The sequence below is a fragment of the Mobula birostris genome, chromosome 22 (genome assembly GCF_030028105.1).
Source record: "Mobula birostris isolate sMobBir1 chromosome 22, sMobBir1.hap1, whole genome shotgun sequence".
NCBI classification, from domain to species: Eukaryota; Metazoa; Chordata; class Chondrichthyes; order Myliobatiformes; family Myliobatidae; genus Mobula; species Mobula birostris.
Genome location: NC_092391.1, coordinates 41,342,888 through 41,369,568, shown reverse-complemented (window position 1 = coordinate 41,369,568; position 26,681 = coordinate 41,342,888).

Here is a 26,681-nt window from a genome sequence, read left to right as displayed (position 1 = left end):
GCTTGGAGGCTACCCAGACGGAATATAAGGTGTTGTTCCTCCAACCTGAGTGTGGCTTCATGTTTACAGTAGAGGAGGCCGTGGATAGACATGTCAGAATGGGAATGGGAAGTGGAATTAAAATGTGTGGCCACTGGGAGATCCTGCTTTCTCCCAGCCAGCCAGAGTTGGCAGAGCCCAAGTCGTTGTAATTTAATTTTGTTATTTGTATATCTTTCAGGATCTGAGCACCATGGGCAAGGCCAGCAATTTAAAAAAAAAACATTGTCTGGGGAGCAATTTCCCACAGTGAACATCAAATGCCAAACAGTACAGCACATGATATCTGCGTCGACCACGAAGCCAGAACAAACTAACTCTCTTCTGCTGGCACAATCACCATATCCCTCCATTCCCAGAGTATTCATGTGCCTATCTAAAAGCCTCAAACACCATTTTTGTTGTCCATTCCTCATCCCCTCTGCAGAACTGGCCGGTGGTGCAGTGGCATCAGTACTAGACTCCGAGGTGAGTGGTCCTGGGTTCGAATGCTTTCCATCCGTGCTGGGTTGAGCGTCGAGCTGGCAACTCGGCTTCGTAATAAACAGTCAAATGCTACAGAAATGGAAACAAGGTGGGAAAAGCAAGAAAGGTAACAGAGAGTGGCCTATTTCAGGAGACATTTTAAGAGGCAGGTAAATTGGATTCTCATGTAGGCTGGACCAGGTGAAGATGACAGGTTCCCTCCATAAACATTGTTAGTGAGTGACAAGTATTTTTATGATAATTCTGTGGCGTAGCTATGACTTGTTGTGACTTAATTCCAGGCTAATTTAATTTATATTACATTAGAGATGTAAATTAAAGTCTCTCCATTGTTAATCAAGGTTTTTAAATTTCTAGTCCAGTCGTTTAACCTTCATTCCCACAGCAGAGTTGTGGGAGTCTGTAGAATTCTACAGAACACTTACAGATGAATGGGATTAGATTTAGATTAGATTTAGATTAGATTATGAGGACGTGCAGTCCTCTTTTATTGTCATTTAGTAATGCATGCATTAAGAAATGATACAATTTGTTCCTCCAGAATGATATCACAGAAACACAAGACAAACCAAAACTAAAAAAAAAACTGACAAAAACCACATAATTATAACATATAGTTACAATAGTGCAAGCAATACCGTAATTTGATAGAACAGACCATGGGCACGGTAAAAAAAAGTCTCAAAGTCTCTCGAAAGTCCCGTCATCTCACGCAGACAGTTGAAGGAAGAAAACTCTTCTTGCCATGAGGTTCCAGCGCCACAAACTTGCCAGTGCAGCACCCTGGAAGCACCCCAACCACAGCCGACTCTTGAGTCTGTCCGAAAACTTCGAGCCTCCGACTAGCCCTCCGACACTGAGCACTGAGCACCCTCTCTGCCGAGTGCTTCGACCCCAGCCTCGGCAATAGGCAATAGGAAAAGCCGAGGATTTGGGGCCTTCCCCTCCAGAGATTCTCGATCGCGCAGTAGCAGCGGCAGCGAAGCAGGCATTTCAGAGGTTTCCCCAGTTGTTCCTCCGTGCTTCTCACGTCTGTCTCCATCAAATCAGGATTGTGCGGGGTATCCTACTTCACAAATATGATATCATTTCGGAGCGGCCGTGTGCGCTGCGTCGCGCCGCCATCTTCTCCTCCCCTCTCATAGGGATAGGAACTAGTAGGGATAGGAACTTGATTGTTGGCAAAGAGATTTGATGGGCCAAAGGGCCTACTTAGGTGCTCTGACTCGATGAAAGGCTGCCCCAATACAGGCAGGCTGACATTGCACAATGGTGCTGGCTGAAGAGAGAGTGTTTTTCATAGAAATGCTGAGAGGCTCTGTGTCCTTGATATTCAAATAGACATAAATATCGTACATAAAAATTTGAATTCTGTCCCTCTGTAACTGCAGTGACGATGAAGAGTGACCACCGTTATAACATCCCAGTCAGACTCTTCCACATTCATGCTCTTCACAGCAAAAACTTGAGTGAAACTGTCCATCCAGTAGCTATAGTCTGGCCTGCTCGGGAATCAGCAATTGGCACCAAAACCCTTCTCCCCTTTACAAAGGGCAGAAATAACATTTATTCTCAAAATTAAATACTTCCATTGGGGAAGGTTTCTTATTTAGAAGAACATGAGGGATGCACTTTGGTCTGTCTGAAGCTTACTGGTCTTCATGTGGAGAGCATTCTAACTGGTTGCATCACCATCTGATATGGAGGGGCCACTGCACAGGACCGGAAAAATGCTGCAGAGGGTTGCAAACTCAGCCAGCCCCATCATGGGCATTTGCTCCCTCAGCGTCAAATACATCTTCAGAAGGTGATGCTTTCTAAAGGTGACACCCATCATTAAGGACCCCGGTCACCCAGGACATGCTTTCTTACTATTACCATTGGGGGGGGGGGTGGAGGGACAGGAGCTTGAAGACACACACTCCACATTTTAGGAACAGCTTTTTCCCCTCTGCCATCAGATTTCTAAACAGAATATGAACTAATCCATGTACACTCACTCTGTTTTTCCATTACTTATTTAATGTAGTTTTTATTTATATCTCTTATTGTAATTTATAATATGTTTATAACCACAGTACTGCTGCTGCAAAACAACAAATTTCACGACAGATGATTCTGTAAGGTCCGTGAGGGAATGGCACATTCCAGGGTTCAGGAGCACATACTGAAGCCTGGTGCACCAAACACAAAGGCTCTGTGGAAAAGGACCATAGTGTAGGATCGTCCTGCCACTGGACACTGAGGGGACGGGTCCCGTATAACTAGCTCTCAACTGTCTCATTGTTTAAGATGTGGTAGATGTAGGTTTAACTGTAGCATTTAGGAAAGGTTTGGATAGGTACATGGATGAGAGAGATACGGAGGCTTGTGATACAGGTGCAGGTGGATTGGACTGGGCAGAAGACCAGAGTAGCATGGAATAAATGGACCAAAGGGCCAGTTTCTGTGTTGTAGTTCCCTATGACACTCTGACCCCAATTAACCACAAAAGCATGTAAAGTCAACCGTGGGCAACATATTCTAGGACTCAGAGCTAACTTATTGCAAATGTTCCATGGTCTATGTTTCCAATGGACTAAAGAGTCCACGTGGTGCTATGTTTAAACTGAGAGAGGATTTTCAAGCTTGAGCATTTCTATCCAACTGTTTAGAATGATATTTTCCTCAGGGACAAACAATGCTCTTTTAAAATCTTCAAGGCCTAATGCAACATTCCCCAACTTGGCTAGAAAAGGTTAGGTCAGAGTTATAAAGGGGCTTTGAATTATTAAAATAGCAGGATTTTGTAGATGTTATCTCCCTATGCCTGCCCAGACAGCGAACAGAAGTCCCACAGATTGTGATTAAGGAGATGTTTAATCAGAATTTACAGAGCTCTGGGTAGATAGTAAGTAAAATTTAGCCATGCACTGGGGGCGAAATTTGCTTTGGAAAGAAATGGACATCAGCCAAAAGTGCAGAGAAGAGAGAAATTCTAGTGGTGGTGAATAATAGTGTATTTGTAATTTCTATTGTCTGAGCTTTTCTTAAAATGGTATTAAAGTGGTCTTTGTTTTATTATGAAGCAGGTGATAGCAGAAACACCTCCTCCTCCTCCTTGTTGGTATTTAATTTCTCTTTAAGGTGAAGCTCATGATGTTCACTGTCACCTCTTTTTCACTGCACAAGATCTACCCCAGTGACTTTAAAACACATGAGCATAATGGATGCACTGACACATAGTTGTTCCTGACTTCCAGTTATGCACATTCGCTTTGTCACAATGAATTCCTGTCTGTCATTACCACAGAATTTACAGCCACAGTGGTTGCAAGATAAACTGCTGAGTGTGTTCTGACTAAATTTAAATCTCTGCCTCATTGATTGATGGCTGCCATCAGCATCTTGAAATTAACAAGCTTCTCTTCCCCTTTCCGGCTCTGATAGAAGCACTCTAGTACAGGCTGAGGCGAAGTGTCACTACCAAAGAGGAACCGCCTGATTTCAAATTCCTTTCCACTGACAAGATGCTGAATTTATACATAAGACCATCTTCATAGCATTTGATCCCTATCCATTGATTCCACAAAGGGGTAACCCATGACATTGGAGCCCACACACCTCCTCTCACCTTATGCCCTCTAGCAGTAGACATTTCGACACTGGGAGAAACTTACGGATTGAAAACTTGATCTATGCCTCTCATCATCTTAAAAACTTCGATTATGTTTCTCCTCAGGCTCCACTGCTCCACTGTTCCTCTTCCCTCACCCGAATGGGTGGAACTACAGAATACCAAACTGGCTCCTTTTGTACCTATTGGTCTGTTGAATCATAGCTCAAAGATCAGCTGCAGGGGGAGTTTCCTCCTGCGCTACACCCCGAAGTGCTCACAGGAACTGTCTGTTCCTCTTCGCCATCATTCCGTCCTCCACAACATTTCTTGGTAGCACAGCATCAAGTTGAGCAGATAAACCACTGATAACCAGTTGTGTCGCACCACCTCTCCCAGACCCAGCACTGTTTCCCAATTATTGGGCTGTCAAGTCTCACATTCAGCTCGGGATGAGCTGAGATTTCTCCCAAGGCAGCCCAGGAGTTTTCAATTCAGTTCTTCCAATTCTCACATCCCTGTTTTGCGCCACTACTCCAAGACCTGCAATCCCCTCACAAAACCTCTCTGCCTCTGTACCTTTCTAATGTGCTCTTGCTCTGATTATTTAGTCACCTGATATCTCGGTCACCCGATTATTGCAGCTATTACTGTACGACCATCAGGCTCCTGAACCGGCGTGGATAACTTCAATCACCACTGATCTGAAATGATTCTCTGACTGACAGACTTACCTTAGAGCACTCTTTACAACTCATGATCTCAGTACGATTTTTATCCTTGCATTTTGTCAGTCTTTGTTCACGTACACTGTAGATTTTTGTAAATACTATTGTACTTTTGTAAGTGCCCGCAAGAAAATGAATCTGAAAGTAGAATTTGGTAACATATATATACATTGCTAATAAATTTACTTTGAACCTTGTATAACTCAGTGTCAAATTTTGATTGCTAATGATCTTGTGAGGATTGATACTGTACATAGAAGGCACCATATAAATTCAAGTGCTAAAGCAAATGCTGTAGATGCTGATCTTCTGTGATCTGTCAGTTCTGCTGAAAAGTCACTGATTTGAAACGGAAACTGTGCAGATACTATCTGATATGCAGAGTCCTTTCAACACTTGCTGTCGTTGTTTCAAACTCTGTAACACTGAGTTGGTTTTTATGATCATATTCTGTTTGGCCTTTGTCTTTCATCTCTGTTTCTTGCAAGGAGTTTGTACTTATAATGCTTTACAGTTTTAGCTCGTATTCACACCCTTGCACCCGCTGTGATCTGCATTGTGCCTTCTCCGAGTCAATTGTATAAAATGACTTGAAGAAGGAACCATTCTGTATCTCCTGACTGATCAGAACCAGAATCAGAGTCGGCTTTATTATCACCGGCATATGTCATGAAACTTGTAATAAACACTAAGTAGCTAAAGATAAAACTCCGAAGAGAGAGCTCTGGATGTGGGACTGTTCAGCAAAGAGTTACAGCTGATCATTGGCCCTGCCCTTTCTCACAGCTATTAACACTAACCATTAGTCCAACATCCTTTGATCCCCATTAGAGTATTTCACGAACCTTATTTTGTGATTCTATCATTTATCTTGGATTTTTTAAAAAATGCATGAACCTCTAATCCCAGAGATGAATGACTACAGAATTTCGCGTTGTTTATGATCTGGGTAACCAGTCTGGAAATGGCAGTGGTTCAGGACTTAGGAATGAAAAGTGTGATCATAGAGCAATGAACATATTAGCCCTCCTGTCACCTGCTGAAAACCAGGACTTAGATTAACTGATTTCCAACATGCCTGATTAAAATGTAAGTGTATATTTCCAGCAGTTACACTAAAAGCAAATACATTGACTAATTAGAAGAAACAGTTGATAAACTTATGCAGACAAATATAGTCCAATCATGTCACATCTCTGAACCACAGTAGTGTCCCTTTTCATGGGCATCAGTCACCGCACGACTTCCTTACTGAGACGACAAGGGTCTAAGGCGACAGTGGGACCTTGTTTGGATACTTGGTGGCACTTTCACATTCTATTCCTGGCTGTAATCTAACCTACACTAACCAGACTTCCGCTTGTCTACAGCACACCCTGTATACATGAGTCAGTACTTACCACAACTGTTCAGTCTGTGGTTGATTCCTTTGAGTGGATCCCACATCCATTTTTGGGAAGTGGGAGCTTCCAAGGAATGTGGATCCAAGAAAGTGTATGAGTGATGTATGCTGACGTAAGTTGTCACAGTGGAACAACAGAGGGTAAGTGCGAAGTCGAGTTCTTGGTGCCAGTTCGAAGCAGATCACTCGTTTGCAGCTGAAGTTGATCTGGCTTGTGTGAAGCTCAACAGACGTGAAGCATCAGCCCTTATAAAGCAGGACTATCAGTCTGACCACATCTGGATTTGGTAATCCAAGTTGACCAGACATGATTTGGAGACACAGGAGGTGGAAGATACTGGAAAATGGGGGATAAACAAATGGTCTCTGGAGGAGCTCAGTGGGCCAAGGAGCATCTGAGGATGAAATGCACAGCTGTTTCTGGTTGGCCAGAAAGAAGAATGAAGAATCTCGACCAGAACCATTGACTGCCCATTTCTCTTCGCAGACTTACCTGCCCCACTGAATTCCTCCAGCAATTTTTTTTCACATATCAGTCTGAATATTGCAAAGTAAATTCAACAGATGCGATACCCCATCTTTGGGAATGCATCTGACACAGAGACAATTGTCCAAGTGGTGCTCAGTCTGTGGGAAATAACCTTCGCCCTTGATGTGAGTGAGTGGGTCTCATCACGGTCACTGTGTATAGTTGCATAAAGTTACATGGCAGTTATAACATGAAAACAGGTTATTTAGTTCAAATAGTCCCTACTGGGAAGTATAAGCTCCATGCAAGCCTGCACCCACTTCACCTTATCACATTACCATACAGTTCTCGTCTTATATTCCAAATAAGGCCTCATCAATGTCTTCTACAACTTCAACTTAGCATCCCAACTTCTATACTCAGCGCCTTGACTGATGAAGGCTAGCGTGACGAAAGTCTTATCCATCAAGAGTTTGGTCTTAACACCCTCAGACTCTTGATGAAGAAGACTTTAGTGTCGCGCTGGCCTTCATCAGTCAAGGCATTGAGTATAAAAGTCGAGATGTTAAGCTGCAGTTGTACAAGACTTTGGTGAGGCCACATTTGGAATATTGCATTTGATTTTTGATCAGGTGCCATTATAGTGCAGAGGAGATTTATGAGGATGTTTCTGGGACTCAAGGGAATGAGTTATGGAAAGAGGATGATAAACAGGTTGAGAATTTATTTGTTGGAATGTAGGAGTACGAAGGGTGATATCTTAAGAGATAAATAAAATCATGAGGGAAGTAGATAGGCTGAATAACCACAGACTTTTTCCCAGGGCTGGATGACTCTATAACCCTTAACAACCTTCCCACATTGCATCTGGTATTCACCTCGACTTGCCCATGCTTATCCACACACTGACCTCCAGCTGCCAAATGCCCTCCACACTTCGTCCAAATTTCCATGCGTTGGGCCATAGCCAACACTCCAATCACTCAGGGAAAGTCAAGGCCAAGTCCAATCTCCTCTCCACTTTGGTCAAAACAGGATGAGATAGATATCAAGCCTTGTGCCTAATGAAACGTATGAAATGTAGTCACAGTTGCAATGTTGAGCTGTAATTTGAGAGGAGGAAGTTTCAGTATAGGTAGAAAGTTGCACCAGTTCCAACACAGCAGCAGTTGAGGTGTCTGTACAACTTTGCCTCTAGCCTACACTGCTGCCTCCCCAACAATGGTTTGTTTTTTGAGGAGCTGCTGAAGGCCAAGAGTAACTCATTCTGAACCAAGCTGAGAAGTAGTGGGAAAAAGGATTAAAGAGAAAATTGAGGAGAGTAGCAATGTGAGAGTACATTCAAGGAGGTCAACGAGGAGGCCGTGAGATAGCTTTGACAGACAAGATAAAGGAGAATCCCAAGAGATTCAGGCGGGAGGAGAAGATGGCAGCACAAAGCAGCGCGCGCCGCTCTCCGGTGAAATGATATCGTATCTGTTAAATAGGGGCCCTGGAGAATTCTGATCTGATGAAGACAGATGTGAGAAGCAAAGGAACATCTGGAGAAATTTCCGAAATGCCTGGTTCGCTGCTGTTGTTATTGTGCCATCGAGAATCTCCGGAGGGAAGGCCCCAAAGATCCCCGGCTTTGCCTGCTGCTGGCGACCGAGGCTGAGGTCGAAGCGTTCGGATAGAGATGGTGCTCGGTACTCGGTGTCGGAGAGCTGATCAGAGCATGAAGTTTTCGGATGACTCAGAGTCGGACTGTGGTCGGGCATGGCAGGGAGAGTTTCCTTCCTTCTTCCGTCTGCGTGAGATGTGGGACTTTCGAGAAACTTTGAACTTTTTTACTGTGCCATGGCCTGTTCTTCATCAAGTTATGGTGTTGTTGCACTGTTGTAACTATATATTATAATTATGTGGTTTTGTTAGTTTTTCAGTCTTGGTCTGTCCTGTGTTTTTGTGATATCACACCGGAGGAATATTGTATCATTTCTTAATGCATGCATTACTGAATGACAATAAAAGAGGAGTGCATGTCCTCACAATCTAAAAAAAATCTAACCTACGTATGTTAAGAGCAAAAGGGTAACTACGGAGAGAATAGGGTATTGGTATTTGTTTATTATTGTCACATGTACCAAGGTACAGTGAAAATTTGTGGGGAAACTCAGTGGGTCAGACAGTATATATCAGAGGGAAATAGTCTGTTGACGTTTCAGATTGAGACCCTTCATCTAGATCGGCGGTGTCTCCAGATAGTCGTAACATTGTTCGCCATGGGTGAGGTACCAGAAGAACGAAGCATGTGTAATGAGTCTTTATTTAAGAAACACTGCAAGAAAAAGGTGAGGAATGACAGGCCAGTGAGCCCAACATAGAACATAGAACATAGAATAGTACAGCACAGTACAGGCCCTTCGGCCCACAATGTTGTGCCGACCCTCAAACCCTGCCTTCCATATAAGCCCCCACCTTAGATTCCTCCATATACCTGTCTAGTAGTCTCTTAAACTTCACTAGTGTATCTGCCTCCACCACTGACTCAGGCAGTGGATTCCACGCACCAACCACTCTCTGAGTAAAAAACCTTCCTCTAATATCCCCCTTGAACTTCCCACCCCTTACCTTAAAGCCATGTCCTCTTGTATTGAGCAGTGGTGCCCTGGGGAAGAGGCACTGGCTATCCACTCTATCTATTCCTCTTATTATCTTGTACACCTCTATCATGTCTCCTCTCATCCTCCTTCTCTCCAAAGAGTAAGCCCTAGCTCCCTTAATCTTTGATCATAATGCATACTTTCTAAACCAGGCAGCATCCTGGTAAATCTCCTCTGTACCCTTTCCAATGCTTCCACATCCTTCCTATAGTGAGGTGACCAGAACTGGACACAGTACTCCAAGTGTGGCCTAACCAGTGTTTTATAGAGCTGCATCATTACATCGCGACTCTTAAACTCTATCCCTTGACTTATGAAAGCTAACACCCCATAAGCTTTCTTAACTACCCTATCCACCTGTGAGGCAACTTTCAGGAATCTGTGGACATGTACCCCGAGATCCCTCTGCTCCTTCACACTACCAAGTATCCTGCCATTTACTTTGTACTCTGCCTTGGAGTTTGTCCTTCCAAAGTGTACCACCTCACATTTCTCCGGGTTGAACTCCATCTGCCACTTCTCAGCCCACTTCTGCATCCTGTCAATGTCTCTCTGCAATCTTTGACAATCCTCTACACTATCTACAGCACCACCAACCTTTGTGTCGTCTGCAAACTTGCCAACCCGCCCTTCTACCCTGACATCCAGGTCGTTAATAAAAATCACGAAAAGTAGAGGTCCCAGAACAAATCCTTGTGGGACACCACTAGTCACAATCCTCCAATCCGAATGTACTCCCTCCACCACCACCCTCTGCCTTCTGCAGGCAAGCCAATTCTGAATCCACCTGGCCAAACTTTCCTGGATCCCATGTCTTCTAACTTTCTGAATAAGCCTACCGTGTGGAATCTTGTCAAATGCCTTACTAAAATCCATATAGATCACATCCACTGCACTACCCTCATCTACATGCCTGGTCACCTTCTCAAAGAACTCTATCAGGCTTGTTAGACATGATCTGCCCTTCACAAAGCCATGCTGACTGTCCCTGAGCAGACCATGATTCTCTAAAAGCCTATAGATCCTATCTCTAAGAATCTTTTGCAACCGCTTTCCCACCACAGACGTAAGGCTCACTGGTCTATAATTACCCAGACTATCCCGACTACCTTTTTTGAACAAGGGAACAAAATTCGCCTCCCTCCAATCCTCCAGTACCATTCCCGTGGACAACGAGGACATAAAGATCCTAGCCAGAGGCTCAGCAATCTCTTCTCTCGCCTCGTGGAGCAGCCTGGGGAATATTCCATCAGGCCCCGGGGACTTATCTGTCCTAATATATTTTAACAACTCCAACACCTCCTCTCCCTTAATATCAGCATGCTCCAGAACATCAACCTCACTCATATTGTCCTCACCATCATCAAGTTCCCTCTCATTGGTGAATACTGAAGAGAAGCATTCATTGAGGACCTCACTCACTTCCACAGCCTCCAGGCACATCTTCCCACCTTTATCTCTAATCGGTCCTACCTTCACTCCTGTCATCCTTTTTTTCTTCACATAATTGAAGGATGCCTTGGGGTTTTCCTTTACCCTACTCACCAAGGCCTTCTCATGCCCCCTTCTTGCTCTTCTCAGCCCCTTCTTAAGCTCCTTTCTTGCTTCCCTATATTCCTCAATAGACCCATCTGATCCTTGCTTCCTAAACCTCATGTATGCTGCCTTCTTCCTCCTGACTAGATTTTCCACCTCACTTGTCACCCATGGTTCCTTCACCCTACCATTCTTTATCTTCCTCACCGGGACAAATTTATCCCTTACATCCCGCAAGAGATCTCTAAACATCGACCACATGTCCATAGTACATTTCCCTGCAAAAACATCATCCCAATTCATACCCGCAAGTTCTAGCCTTATAGCCGCATAATTTGCCTTTCCCCAATTAAAAATTTTCCTGTCCTCTTTGATTCTATCCTTTTCCATGATAATTATAAAGGCCAGGGAGCAGTGGTCACTGTCCCCCAGATGCTCACCCACTGAACGATCTGTGACCTGACCCGGTTCATTACCTAGTACTAGATCTAGTATGGCATTCCCCCTGGTTGGCCTGTCCACATACTGTGACAGGAATCCATCCTGGACACACTTAACAAATTCTGCCCCATCTAAATCCTTGGAACTAATCAGGTGCCAGTCAATATTAGGGAAGTTAAAGTCACCCATGATAACAACCCTGTTATTTTTGCACCTTTCCAAAATCTGCCTCCCAATCTGCTCCCCTGTATCTCTGCTGCTACCAGGGGGCCGATAGAATACCCCCAGTAGAGTAACTGCTCCCTTCCTGTTCCTGACTTCCAACCACATTGACTCAAAGGAGGATCCTGTTACATTACCCACCCTTTCTGTAGCTGTAATAGTATCCCTGACCAGTAATGCCACCCCTCCTCCCTTCCCCCCCTCCCTATCCCTTTTAAAGCACTGAAATCCAGGAATATTGAGAATCCATTCCTGCCCTGGTGCCAGCCAAGTCTCTGTAATGGCCACTACATCACAATTCCATGTATGTATCCAAGCTCTCAGTTCATCACCTTTGTTCCTGATGCTTCTTGCATTGAGGTACACACATTTTAGCCCTTCTACCTTATTGTCTTTACACCGTTTAATCTGCTTCTCTTTCCTCAAAGCCTCTCTGTACGTTAGATCTGGCTTTACTCCATGCACTTCTTTCACTGCTCTATCGCTCTGGGTCCCATCCCCCTCGCAAATTAGTTTAAACCCTCCCAAACCGTGCTAGCAAACCTACCTGCAAGGATATTGCTCCCCTTCGAGTTCAGGTGCAACCCATCCAATCTGTACAGGTCCCACCTTCCCCAGAAGAGATCGCAATGATCTAAAAATCTAAAACCCTGCTCCCTGCACCAACTCCTCAGCCACATATTCAACTGCCATCTCCTCCAATTCTTACCATCACCGTCATGTAGCACTGGCAGCAATCCTGAGAACGTCACCCTTGAGGTCCTGTTCTTCAGCCTTTTGCCTAATTCCCGAAACTCACACTTCAGGACCTCATCCCTCTTCCTGCCTAAATCATTGGTCCCAACATGTATCACGACTTCTGGTTGCTTTCCCTCTCGTACCAGGATGTCGTGCACCCGGTCAGAGACATCCCGGACCCTGGCACCCAGGAGGCAACAAACCATGCGGGTGTCCTTCTCACGTCCACAAAATCTCCTGTCTGTTCCCCTGACTATAGAGTCTCCAATGACGACAGCTCTCCTCTTCTCCGTCCCACCCTTCTGCACCACAGGGTCAGACTCAGTGCCGGAGGCCCTGCCACCGTGGCTCACACCTGGTTGGTCGTCTCCGCCAACAGTATCCAGGACGGTAAACTTATTATTCAGGGGAATGGCTACAGGGGTGCTCTGCACTACCCGTCTGCTCACCTTCGCTTTCCCCCTTCTGACTGTCACCCAATGACCTGCTTCCGACAGCCTAGGTGTGACTACCTCCTTGTAGCTCTCATCTATGACTGCCTCATTCCCCCTTATGAGTCAAAGGTCATCCAGCTGCTGCTCCAGGTTCCTTACACGGTCTTCCAGATCGCCCAGCCGTATGCACTTCTGGCAGATGTGACTCTGCGGGAGAGGGGCGTTCCCCCAAGACTGCCACATCTCAGATGAGAGGCACATCACCGTCAAGGTTTACATGGTAGACTCTCCACTGTGCAAATATAGAAGTTTGCCAAAGTTGTGGTGACATGCTTAATCTACACAAACTTCAAAGAAGGTAGAGGCACTGTCATGTCTTGTTTGTGATGGCATGTACTTGCTGGTCCCAGGACAGATCCTCTAATCCGATAACACCAAGGAATCTAAAGTTGCTGACCCTCTCCACCTCCTATCCCTCGCTGAGGACTGCTCATGAACCTCCAGACTCTTCCTCCTGTAGTCAATAATCAGCTCTTTGGTTTTGCTGACACTGAGTGAAAGATTGTTGTTTTGGCAGCGGAACATGCAGACTGCACACAGACAACACTGGAGGTCAGGGCTGAACCAGGGTCCTTGGAGCTGGGCGGCAGCAGCTCCACTAGTTGCGCTACTGGGCTAGGACAAGTTGTATCCGTCATCTTCTCAACATGATAACTGGAGTGGTTTAGCCATCTTTGGTGGTGTTGTTGTCAACAGCCAGTGAGGGACCAACTCTCATACTTCGCCAATGGCGTCCTAGACATTGGTGAAAATTTATATTTAAAAAACTACACTTCATTAAAATGAGCACCACAAAGCAAAACAGAAGAAATGGTCCAAGTTGCAAGGAATCCAATCGATATAGCATGTCAAGTGCCAACTACACAATGCTGTGTTAACTCCTGGATAAACTAGAGCGCAGAAATAGTTAAATTTTCAAGGAAACACAGCAGAAACCCTGCTCTAGCATGACTATTTCCTGGCAGAGCTGTGTCCTGAAAATACTTGACCCTAGGAGGAGAGTTTCTCTTTTGAGCAGTTTAAGTTTCCAATGCTTGGTGGTTTGAACTATTAAATATCCTGGTGAAGCCAACTAAATATTACCTCCCCTATTAGTAATATGGTCTCAAGCGTAGCAGTGTGATTTCAAAGTTTACATGCAATGCAAAACATAGCAATATAAAACAGGATTATATAACCACACCAATCACAAGCAGGAGTAGACCATTCACCCTCTCTACCATTTAATAAGGATGCTGCTGATCTTGACTGTAATCTCGGTGTTGCATTCCCATCTACTAGTGGTAACCTTTAAGCCCTTTGCTTATGAAGACTATAAACACCTGCCTTAAAAATTGTCAACAATTACTTCCACAAGTTCCTGGGCGTCAACCTCTCAGAAGATTTATCCTGGGCCCAGCATATTGATGCAATCACAAAGAAGGCTAGCCAGTGGCTATAGGAGAGCTTGAGGGGATTTGGTATGCCACCAAAGATTCTCGCAAGTTTCTACAGATGAAAGTATTCGGAATGGTTGCATTACTGCCTGGTACAGAGGCTCCAGTGCACAGAATCGTAAAAAGCTGCAGAGGGTTGTCGACTCAGGCAGCTCCCATGGGCACTAGTTTCCCCGTTATCGAGGACATCTTCAAAAGGTGGGGCCTCAAGAAGGTGGCATCGATTACTGGGGACCCTCACCATCCAGGACATCCCCTCTTCTCAATACTGCCCTCAGAGAGGAGCCACAGGAGCCTGAAGATGCCCACTCAACACTTCAGGATCATCTTCTTCCTTTCCTCCATCAGATTTCCGAACAGTCTGTGAATCTATAAACACTACCTTAATATTTTACTCTCCTTTTTATTTATATTTTAATAGTTCTTATCATAACTTAGAGTAATTTCTTTATTAATTGCACTGCTACCGCAAAACAGCAAATTTCATGACAAATATTGATGCTAATAAACCTGATTCTAATTCTGAAACATTATTGTACCTGCCTCTACCACTTTCTTTGGCAGCTCATTCACTCTACACATCGTCCTCTGTGTGAAGCACAGGTACCTTTTAACCCTCTCTCCGCTTTACAGAACAGAAACAAATGAGAGGCATTGATTGTGTGGACAGTCAGAGGCTTTTTCCCCAGGGCTGAAATGGCTAGCACGAGAGGGCATAGTTTTGAAGTGCTTGGAAGCAGGTACAGAGGAGATGTCAGGGGTAAGTTTTTTACGCAGAGAGTGGTGAGTGGGTGGAATAGGCTGGTGGTGGCGATGGTGGAGGTGGAAACAATAGGGTCTTTTAAGAGACTCCTGGATAGGTACATGGAGTTTAGAAAAATAGAGGGCTATGGGTAAGCCTAGGTAGTTCTAAGGTTCGGCATGGTTTTGTGGGCTGAAGGTCCTGTATTGTGCTGTAGGCTTTCTATGTTTTTATCTGTGGTCCCTCAAGTCTGACCATCAAACACCCATTTACAGAAAGATCATGTCAAATTTTCACCAAAACATGTCATTTGTGTCAAATCAAATCACTGAGGTATGCTTCCAGCGGCAACATAGCACGCCAACATTTTACTAACCCTAACCCGAACATCTTTGGAATGTGAGGAGAAGCCAACACGGTCATGGGGAAATCTCCTTATTGGCAGCAGTGGGAATCGAACCCTGATCTCAAAGCTGGCATTGTAACTGTGTTAAACTGGTGGCAATGCTATCCTGCATGGAACCCATTTTATTCTCCCCACGTTCCCTCCAGCTACCCCCTGATTCAGTCCTGTGGCGGGATTTAACCTAGTCCTCATCGCTTTGCGATGTGGGAAGAAGCTGGAGTGCCCGAAGGTAACCCACACAGTCATAAGGAGAACAAGCAAAGCCCAGAGAGTGCCAGAGGGCAGGATTGAACTCGGGTCACTGGAACCGTGAGACAGCAACCTCTCCAGTTGTGCTACTTACCCACTGGAACTCAAATTGAATCTCAAACCTTGTGTGTGATTTGCTTCTGAAATAAATAGAATGTGAGCTAACATCTGCATTCCATAGATTACCCAGAAGTTTCTGTGCTTACTTGCTATTGTCATTTCCGTTTGGTTTCTGTCCTGCATATTGATCTGTTCCCTGCAGTGTCGTTCCTCCTGCACATTTTCTCAACATTTATTTTTCTTTCAGTTTTGACTCATCCTGGCATACGTTGGTTTCTGAAAATTCCTTTCTTTGAACTGTATTGGCAATTTCCTCCAAAATAGTTATAGACAAATTCATGCTGGGGAATTCTAACCTTTGTCATACCCAGACCAATCGGAACCCACCTCACTGCCATGCGACGTTGTTATCAGTCCTTTGAAGGATGCTTGAGGGACAACAGTTTGGACATTGGAATGCTCACTCCTAGTAACCAGTGAAATAAACACAGCTAAGCAGCTGTACTCGCACATCAGGGACTTTGATTTCTGTTTGGGGAGCACAAGAAACAATACCAGAGACAATCTGGTATTATCTACATTTCCGTTCAGTATCTGGAATGCAAGATGTCAGGCAGACTCTATAATGGCAAGTAGTATAACTTACATCACCCATACCAGTAGAGTAGCTCTATTGTTTCCTGCTCTGCCATTTAGTAAGGAGACTGCTGATCTGACTGTAAACTCGGTAACTTTTAAGCCCTTTGTTTTCCAAGGCTGTAAACACTTGCCTTAAAACTTGTCAAAAACTGCCCTTTGAAGAAGAGAGTTGAAAAACCCATAAAGATCTGAGAGAAACACCTCACACTTCTTATGATTGTAACATTCAAGGCCAAACACAGGTGTACAGTGGCCACAAGAGCAGATGGAATGATCTGACTTTCTGACTCTCTATAGACAGTGGTCAGAATAATAATAATAATAATAACTTTATTGATCCCAAGTGGGAAAGTATTTTGTTACAGAGGCAACATTTAAAAACACACTTAGCAGTGTGTAGACTTAACTAATAATAAAGTACAGAATAATTATATACAGAACCATAATTTACCAATGTGCAATAGTAATGTGTGAAATAATAAAACAGAAACTATTGTGCTATGATGTGTGTTCTCCTGTCTCACAGAGACTAACTGTTGTATATACCCATTGCATTTGGTAGAAAAGATTTTCCATAACGATCCTTGTGACAGTGGAGCGGAGTGAGTCTGTTCGAAAGGGTGCTCCACTGCTTATTCAGTAGGTCATGGAGAGGATGTGCCTGGTTGTCCATAATGGATAACAGTTTGTTTAGTGACCCCCTCTCCACCACTAACTCAAAAGAGTCCGGGTTGTAGCCAAGGACGGATCCAGCCTTTTTGATGAGTGTATTTAGTCTTTTTGCATCACCAGCGCCAATGCTGCTCCCCCAACGTAAAGCTGCAAAGACTGAACTCATTTCAACAGACTGGTGAAAGATCTCCAACATCCTGCTGCACACATTGAAAGATCTCAGCTTCATTACAAAATGGAGTCTGCTCATCCCCTTCTTGAAAACAGACTTGGTGTTGGTTTTCCAGTCAAGTCTGCTGTTGAGGTGAACACCCAAGTATTTGTACTCCTCCATCACCGCAACCTCTTCTCCCAGAATGCGTACAGGACTCATCACAGTCCTCTTCCTCCTAAAATCAATCGCCATCTACCTGGTTCTGGCCACATTCAGGAGCAGATGATTCCTCCCGCACCACTCTACAAACTTGTCCACCAGTCCTCTGTACTCTGACTCCTGTCCATCTCTGATACACCCAACCACCGCAGAGTCATCAGAGAACTTCTGCAAGTGACAAGAGTCAGATTTGTTCTGAAAGTCTGAGGTGTACAGTGTGAACAGAGACGGAGACAGGACAGTCCCTGGTGGTGCTCCAGTGCCACTCACCACCATCTCAGACAGAGGACTACCCAGTCGTACAAACTGGCATCTATTACATGCTGTGTTCCCCTAAACTACCATCAATATCCACACCATTTCAGTTAAAGTCCAAATTGGAAGGGAGTGGGATGGAGCTTAGAAAATAAGTGTCCTTACAATTGTTTTGGGTGGGGCTGGACTATTGTAGACAGGTTAGATCCCCTTATTTTAGAATGGATGCATCAACATCGTAGGCAGTCCAAGATAGATTCAGCCAGCTAATTCCTGGGATGAGAGGGTTGTCCAGATATAAATGATTTAGATGATGGAATAGATGGCTTTGTTGCCAAGTTTGCAGATGATACGATTGATCATCTGAGTATAGCTTCACTTCTTTTCTGAGGCTGTTCTTTGATCCTAGTTTCTCCTAGAATGGAAACATCTTCTCTAAATCCATTCTATCCAGGCCTTTCAGAATCTGGTACATTTTAATGCGATCTCCCTTCATTCTCCTGAACTCCACTGAGCACAATCCCAAGGCCATCAACTGTTCCAAATATGTTAAGCCTTTAATTCCAGGAATCATTCTTGTGAACCAGCTCTGGATCTTCTCCAGGGTCCAACAAACCTTTCCTTAGTTATAGGGTTTAACATTGCTCACAATATTTCAAATGTGATCTGACCAATGCCCTATAAAGTCTTGGAGTACATCGTTGCTTCTATATTCTAAGTTCCCTTGAACAACTGAATTTCTTTTTGAATAGCTGTATTTCTTTTGACTTTTGAAACTATTGTTATGTACCCCGTAACTGGGTTGCCAAACCAGCAGAAATGGACCACTCGTTGGAGTCTGGATTACTAGGAACCAATAAAGTTTTATTAAAGAAATAAGTAACACAGTACTCTAATCGTAAGGATATAAATGCAACAGGTTAGCAATGATAATACACACATGTACACAGAACTAGGGCAATAGGAATCAAACAAAGCTCTATTGCAATCTAGGGGTAAAATGATCAGTCTTAAGTGACGCAGAGTTCAGTTCAGCTTAGTAGAGTTCGCAGTAATCGCTGTTGTGCCGTTGGGGAGAGAGAGAGAGAGAGAGAGAGAGAGTGGGGATTGCAGTTTATTTCAGGCAGACCTTTGATGTCTTCTATCCCGCTGTGGTCACCGACTGTGACCCCTCTGTTCCGGATATGACCGTTCTTCCACGATGAACCCGGCACCCAGGCAAGGGGGGACACACGCACCAGGTTCCCACCGATCGTACCTTTACACCCTGTGAGTCTATGGTCGGTTCCCGCGAACCGGACCTCCGAACTCTCACCAACTTGTGGGGGCACACCGCTCTTCCAGGGTCTCGTTATCTCGTGATCTCGCGGTGTGTCCGTGCCTAGCGAACCTGTTCTTTTTATCCCCCTGCTGGGGTATCACTTGTCCATCAAACTTCAAACAGTTCAGGTTCAAAGTAACCGGTCTGTCAATAGCTGAATTGTGTTTCTTTTCCGTTAATCTCTCTCTCCTCTCTCATTAGCATTTTGAACGTTTCTCCATTATCTCTCTTATCTCTCTCATTAGCATCAATCGCCCAATAGCTTGGTTTGGCGTCACACTATAAACTTGTGTTTGCTAATGCCCACTAACATTGTGCCCTGTAGCCCTAAATCATAATGGGACATTAGTACTCTGAACATCCTTTATAATGGGGCTGGTGTATTACTGTGACCCTCAGACCAGAGAGAAGGAGGATTCAGTCACAGAGCTGGACTGGATGGTCTGAGCCAGTTCAGAAAGAAAGTAACACACACAATATAGTGAAGGGACTCAAATGGTCAGGTGGCATCTATATGATATACAGTGGATGTCACCAGCAGTTCTTGTGTGTTGCTCAAGATTTTCGGCATCTGTAGAATGCCTTGTATCTTGAGAAAGTAAGTACTCAGTTTCAATGTCTTTTGTTAACTCTAGATACCCAGAAACAACTCACTGCCAATAAAGGACCATGCATTTGTCATGTTGACAATTCAACAGTCGATCAGCTATTCAGCTTGGCCATAGAGTAATAGAGTACCACCACGCAAATATAGATCCTTTGGCCCATCTAGTCCATGCCAGCCTGGTATTCTACCTAGTTCCATCTACTTACATATGGACCATAGTCCTCCACACCTCTCTCATCCATGTACCTATCCAAACTTCTCTTCAGTATTAGGTGTTCGAGACCCGACGCAGGCTGGGAGACTGTTTCACTGAACACCTATGCTCTGTCTGCCAGAGAAAGCAGGATCTCCCAGTGGCCACACATTTTAATTCCACATCCCATTCCCATTCTGGTATGTCTATCCATAGCCTCCTCTACTGTAAAGATGAAGCCACACTCAGGTTGGAGGAACAACACCTTATATTCCGTCTGCGTAGCCTCCAACCTGATGACATGAACATTGACTTCTCTAACTTCCGTTAATGCCCCACCTCCCCTTCGTACCCCATCTGTTATTTATTTATTTATTTATTTATTACTATTAGTTTTTTTTCTCTCTCCCTCCTTTTTCTCCCTCTGTCCCTCTCATTATACTCCTTGCCCATCCTCTGGGCCTCCCCCCTCCCTCTTTCTTTCTCCCTGGGCCTCCTGTCCCATGATCCTCTCATATCCCTTTTGCCAATCAACTGTCCAGCTCTTGGCTCCGTCCCTCCCCCTCCTGTCTTCTCCTATCATTTTGGATCTCCCCCTCCCCCTCCCACTTTCAAATCTCTTACTAGCTCTTCCTTCAGTTAGTCCTGATGAAGGATCTCAGCCCAAAACGTAGACTGTACCTCTTCCTAGAGATGCTGCCTGGTGGGCTGCGTTCACCAGCACCTTTTATGTGTGTTCTCTTAAGTGTTACAATTAAGGTCAAGGGAGGTGGAGGGGCACTTACAGGACTGCTTTGAGATATGGACTGGACAATATTTAGGGAGTTATCTTCGAACCTGAATGAATACTCCACAGTTGTCACTGACTTCATCAAGATCTGTGTGGATGAGTGTGTGTCTTCGAAAACATACTGGACATGTAGCACCCAAATCAAAAGTCATGGAGGAACCAGGAAATTCATGGTCTGCTGAGTGCTAGATCTGTGGCATTCAAGACTGGAGATCCAGAGCTATACAAGATGTCCAGGTATGACCTACAAAGGCTATGATAAGGACGAAGAAACAATTCCAATTGGGTTTAGAGATGGAATCAGGTGCACATCAGCTCTGGCAAGGTTTGCAGGCTATTACTTCCTACAAGGCGAAATCTAACATCATGAATGACTGTGATGCTTCACTTCCAGATGAGATCAATGCCTCTTATGCACACTTTGAAAGGGAGAATAAAAGGACCCCCGTCAACCGGAACATGCCCTCTTCACATTGCTACCATCACGGAGGAGGTACAGGAGCCTGAAGACACAATTCAACATTTCAGGAACAGCTTCTCCCCTTCCGCTATCAGACTTCCAAATGGATAATGAACCCATGAACACTACTTCACCATTTCTCTCTCTCTTTCTCATTCTCTGCACCATTTATTTAATTACATATATACATATCTTATTGTAATTCATAGTATTTAAAAATTTTCATTTATTGCGATGTACTACTTCTGCAAAACAAAAAAAGGATCATGATATATGCTGCTGAATTTAAACCTGATTTTGGTTCCGAGTCTGATACTGAAAAAAAAATTGAACTCACTTCTCTGGGCAGCTCACTCTACACTAACCCACCCTCTGGGTGAAGAAGAACCCCCTCAGACTCCCCTTAAATATTTCACCTTTCACCCTAAACCTATGATCTCTGGTTCTAGACATCATACTCTTGCACTCCATAAAGTCCTAACCTGTTCAACTTTTCTCTATAACTCAGTCCCAGCAACATCGTCGTAAATTTTCTCTGCACTCTTTCCAGCTTATTGATATCCTTCCTGTAGGTAGGAGAGCAGAACTGCACACAATACTCCAAATTAGGCCTCACCAACGTCTTTCCAATTTCAACATAACATCCCAACCCCTATACTCAATGGTCCCACCAAACAGTAATAATTTCTGCCATACTGTAATGAACCAGCCCATAGTTTCAGGCTTAAGCTCTGTTGGGTACAACTTGAGTTTCTGCCCTCTCAGGAGCTATTATAAAATACAGTGGGTTTGAAGTCAAGCTTCTTCTCACAACACTGGCCATGTTCTGCATTCTGTCAGATTCCATTGCCATTTTTCACTATTTGCACCTGATTGTGATCCTCAAGGAGGTTCTTCATATTAAGTTGTTTCTAATGTATCATGACACTAATAGACATCCACTTAAACAGTAAAAACTATTTAGTTTCCTAGGAAACTGAAGAGCACATGCCAATGAACTGGTAAGTTGATCTCTTTTGGTTACTTAACTATAGATTTTATGCATGTGCTCACCCCTTACAAGAATGCTTACCACTGCAATGCATCAAGTAGTACCTTTTTACTGCAAATGGTAACATACAAATACACTGACCATTTTCACTGGAGTGCAGGAGGTCTTACCACTGTAGTCATCCAAAGTTTGAACACAAACTTGAACCATAATGTTGTTTTGGAACATTGTTGTAATTTTTCTGCAATTGATGTTGCCCGGTTTGGAGACTTATAACCACTCTACATCAATTAAGGTGAGAAGGTGGGTAGTGGAGACTGAATTGGATGGTTGGTCCTGATGGGGCTGGTGGGTGGAGCAGACATGATGGTGTTGGATGGTGGAACAGGCCTGATGATGTTACATGGTGGAACAGACCTGATGATACAAGATGGTGGAACAGATCTGATGATGTTGCATAGTGGAACAGACCTGATGATACTAGATGGTGGAGTAGACCTGATGATGTTGCACGGTGGAACAGACCTGATGATGTTGCATGCTGGAACAGACCTGATGGTGTTGGATGGTGCAACAGGCTTGATGGTGTTGCTTGGTGGAACAGACCTGGGATATGAATGACCTACTCCTGCTCCTCTTTTCTATGTTTCAGCAGTCAAGATCCTAAACACTCGCAGCAAAATACTGCAAATGCTGGAGACAAAATGATCAGGATGTCAGGTGATACACTGGTCAGGACATAGCTGTGGGTAGAAAAACTAAGTTAAGGTTTCAGCCTGATGACTTTCAAATACTGCTGCTGGATTGGTACCCCTAAATCTGCCAATGTACTAAGGAGGTCAAAAAATGCGAGTAGAATTCAGCCAGCAATCCGCACAAAGGCAGAATGGGCTTGGCATGGCTGTTCCTATGACGTGGGAATAAGCTTGTCATTTTTGATGAGTTTTAATGTGCAATGAGGTTTGAAACTGACGACTTACACAAAGACATCCGTCTTCGAGTGGAGCAGAGCAATCAGTATCCAACATGGAGCTCGGCTGCAACTCAAACATAAGTCTAAAGCAGCTCGCAGGCAATTAATTCAATCTCAGTGCCAGATCTCAGCTCAATACAGCAAACAACGCCTTCATAGCAGCAAGCCCATGAAATATCTTTGAGATATGCAGCCAGCCGGGGAGATTGCCAAAAGATACCATGCCTAAAGTACGTCAGTAACGGGGAAAAAGAAGCAACTTGGTTAAAGTGCATTGTAACAAGTCTGTACTGATTTTAAACAGGAACACCTCACCCACAGACTCCGGGACAAGGGAAGGAGAACTTTGAGAACTTGTATTTTAATTCTCTGCAATTCAGGATGTGCTTATGTAACAAGCACAGAAAGAATAAGGAAGTGCAGCAGGATTCCTAGAACAGAGAAATACGCCTACTGTAATGTCATTAATCCAGTCCAAATGCCAATACTGGATATTTAATTGAATGTGTTGCAAGCTGTCCATCTGTAAATCCAGCAGCTAATCAGGCAATGAATCACAGTAAAGGATGGTGACCAGTTTAACACTGGTAAGTAAATTAGTCTTAACATAAGTTCGGGAATGATAACCAGACATCATTATACTGTATTTAAAAACAAGAGAAAATCTGCAGATGCTGGAAGTCCAAGCAACACGCACAAAATGCTGCAGGAACTCAGCAGGCCAGGTAGCATCTATGGAAAAGAGTAAACAGTCGATGTCTCGCCCAAGTCCCTTCATCAGGACAGGTATTTTTTCGAGGAGGGGGAGGGTTGGGGTGTTCAGGGAAGGTGGGGTGAGAGGAAGATGGAGTCTCTGAGGACTGAAGAGCTGGCAGAGAGCCCTGAGAGACACAAGATGCAGAGTGGTGGTGGGAGAGGGGGGTTCCAGCAGCAGCACGAAAAGCCCCGGCCTGGAGGTACTGTCGGTCAAGGTCCAGGCTGGAGTCAGGGTTGGAGGTTGCGCAATCGGCGCTTTGAAGGTGTCCGTGGTCGTTAGAACCGGCACTGATGGCGGTGGAGTCCGGGTTCTGAATCTGCTCGGTATCGCTAGAACCATTGAGGTCAACAGCGGGAATTGCAGTCTGCGGACGTCTGTGGCTGCCAGTGTTGGAGACAGCAGATCTGTAGTCTGTAGGTGGGCGATCCTCCAGTCTTTGCAGGATATGAGAAAGGCGAAGAACCGCCGATTGCTGGCGGCAGAGAGAGAATCCCAAAATCGTGGAAGTGACTGGGATAGGGACCCCAGGTACCTCTTCATGGCGGAAGGCATGGTGCATAGAACACAGTGGGAGAAGAAGTCAATTGAATGTGACTACTTGGAGTCCTCAGAGGGTCCAAATCGAGCAGCTTCAAAATGGATCTGGAAGCCATGTGGAACAAGATGGCGGCAAAGACATGTTCCTAAGAAGGATATGTGGCTGTGGTAGCCCGTCTGGGTGAGCACATGATCAAAGAGTCGAGGGGAGCAGAGATCACAGAGGAAGAGCAGTGAGAGAGGGTTTTGATGAAGTCCTGATGAAGAGTCTCCACCCGAAACGTACACTGTTTACTCTTTTCCACAGATGCTGCCTGGCCTGCTGAATTCCTTCAGCATTTTGTGTGTGTTGCTATCATTATAATCAATGCTAACTTGTCATTAGGCCAGGTGCTCTACCTAGTTCACAAAGGCTTTGTGCACCCCCTGAGTGATGGGCAATAAGCCCCTTAAACCACAGGATATCAGAGCAGAATCAGACATCCAGCCCATTGAGTCTGTTCTGCCATTCAATCACGACTGATTTATTTTCACTCTGACATGGGTAGGAGGGATGATAAGGTTATGCAAAGTGAGTTTGGGGAGTTAGGTACTAAGTTAAAGGACAGGACCTCCAGGGTTATGATCTCAGGATCGTTACCCGTGCAATGGGCTAGTGAGACCAGAAATAGAAAAATCGTTCAGATTAACATGTGACTAAGGAGTTGTTGCAGGAGGAAGGACTTCAGATTTTTGGATCATTGGGTTCTCTTCCAGACAAGTGGGACCTGTACGGAAGGGATGATCTGCACCTGAACTGGAGGGGGACTAATATCCTAACAACATTAAAATCCATGATTTACCTCCTGTCCTCTGGTATCTACACACTACCCCACCATCCAGGGACCTCGCTCCACCCTCATCCCCCACCAGCTGATCTCCCTGACAACTGACTCCTTATCGTCCATTATCCAGAACCCTCCACCATCCGGATGGCTAACCGACTGAACTACTGAGACCACGCCCCCACCACCAGACCAGATCCTCCCCACCTCCACCGCGCTGCCTGTTGTCCGCAGCACAGCGGAAGTATGAGGTGCTTTTGAAGTGTGGTTGAGGTGATGATGCAGGAAATCGGAGGAGCTGGTAGAGCCGCTGCCACTCGCCTCCAGAGACCTGGAATCAGTCTTGGTCTCCAGTACCAACTGGGTGGAATTTGCACATCCTCCCTGTGACCACGTGGGTTTCCTCCAGATTTTCTGCTTTCCTTCTACGTTCCTAAAGCATGCAGATTGGTAGGCTAACTTGCTGTTGTAAATTTCCGCAGCGTGTAGGCGAGTGGTAGAATTTGGTGGAAGGTGATGAGAGTACGGGGAGAATAAAAAATAGAATTAATGTAAGATTAGTGTAAATGGTCAGCATGGCATTGATGGGCAGAAGGGCCTGTTTCAATGCTGAATGGCTCTGTGATCCCTTATAACTCTACGGTCAAATTTCGCACGTCAAGAGGTCAAGGAGAACTACATGATAATGAGGGATAAGTATTGGTCAGCTCATTGAAAAGTTCTCTCCTTCAGGTTTTCCCACTGTCATCCACAACTCAGACTTCTACCGAGGGCTCCATGTACGCAGAGCAGCTTACAGATAGATGATACTGAAGAGGCAAAACAAACGGAGGAGTTAAGGAGTCAGAATGAGAGAAGAACGAGGTTTAGCAGACTGGCTATGAACATAAAAAGTAGGAGAAAAAGTAGCACATGCAAAATGCTGGGGGATCTGAGCAGGCCAGGCAACATCTAGGAAAAGAGTACAGTCGACGTTTCGGGCTGAAGGAGTAGAATGGGTAGGCTATTCTGGCTTTGAGCCTGGCCCTCCATTTAATGAGATAATGACTGGTCTGATTGTAACCTCATTCCTCTTTCCCGGCTAATCTGAAGTAAATGTCACACGTACCCTCTTTTCTTCCCCTTCTTGAAAAAAATACGTAACCTGTGTTTTGTATCTATCTACTGTACATCTATCTGCCTTTGTAGCAGATGAACTAGCTGAATGAAAAAGGGCAGGCTGTTCTTAGTTGAATCTCAGTATGTATAAAGTCAATGAAGGAGTGTAGTCACTGTTCAGACAGCTTCTTTGTGCAAAGCAAGCTCTGACCAGATAGTCTTCTTTCAACACACACAAAATGCTGGAGGAACTCAGCTAATCAGGCAGTATCTAATACCATGGATCGTGTTCAGTGACCTGAATATCAGGCGAACACTTTGTTTTGCCAAAATGTCAGCACTGATGTCCTGAAGTGAGATTGCTGTGGATGCTCACTTAAAGTGGCCTGAGGTCATGCCAATGAAGTCAACCATATTAGAAAAGACTGTTTCTGTTCTGACCACTATCTTCTCCAGAAGTGGCTTACCAGAACAAACTGTGAGTGACAACGGACCACAATACACAT